A 752-nucleotide genomic window follows, 5' to 3' on the forward strand; every position below is an offset into this window, starting at 1 on the left:
AATTAATTCCCTAAAATAAAATAAAAGTAATCAAGTTATTACATACTATTAGACTATTTTTTTTTCCGTTGTTGAAAGGATATCACATGCTCTTGTACAATGACATACTTTTCCACCCACTTGGCCCCACCTACTGAAATCAGAGTCTCAAAAACACACAGAGAGCATCCACCATTTAAATGATGGAGGTCACGGGAACAAAAATGTCTCAGCCTGCTTATGGCAATATAATCACTGATGGAACACGGGATATGGACAGAGGCAACAAGAGATAACAAACACCTCAACACACAGGTACAAACACAAGCAACACAAACATTAGGAGATTGAGAAAACGGTAAAACTTTAGTTTAGGGATCAATTCTCAATATTAACTAGGTGCTTATTAGCTTGCATATTACTACTATAGTGGCTGTTACCTTACTATTACTTACTACCTTACTAATTATTAATAAGCAGCAAATTACAAGTTTATTGAGGCAGAAGTCGTTGTTGATAGTTAGTTAATATTGAGAATTGGTCCCCAATCTAAAGTGTGACCAAGAAAACGTCTCAGGTTACTTGTGTAACCATGGTTCCCTGAGTAGGGAACGAGACACTGTGTCCTCTAGGGGGCGCTATGGGGAACGCCTCGTCGTGACCCGTGTCTGAAGCATACATTGAAAAAACACCAACTCGTTGGCCGGCGACAGCCATGACGTCACTACCGGTGCGACTAAAGTATAAATAGGCGCCGGGAGCACACATCATTC

This window comes from Sinocyclocheilus anshuiensis, unplaced genomic scaffold (genome assembly GCF_001515605.1).
Source record: "Sinocyclocheilus anshuiensis isolate Anshui unplaced genomic scaffold, SAMN03320099.WGS_v1.1 scaffold907, whole genome shotgun sequence".
Classification (NCBI taxonomy): domain Eukaryota; kingdom Metazoa; phylum Chordata; class Actinopteri; order Cypriniformes; family Cyprinidae; genus Sinocyclocheilus; species Sinocyclocheilus anshuiensis.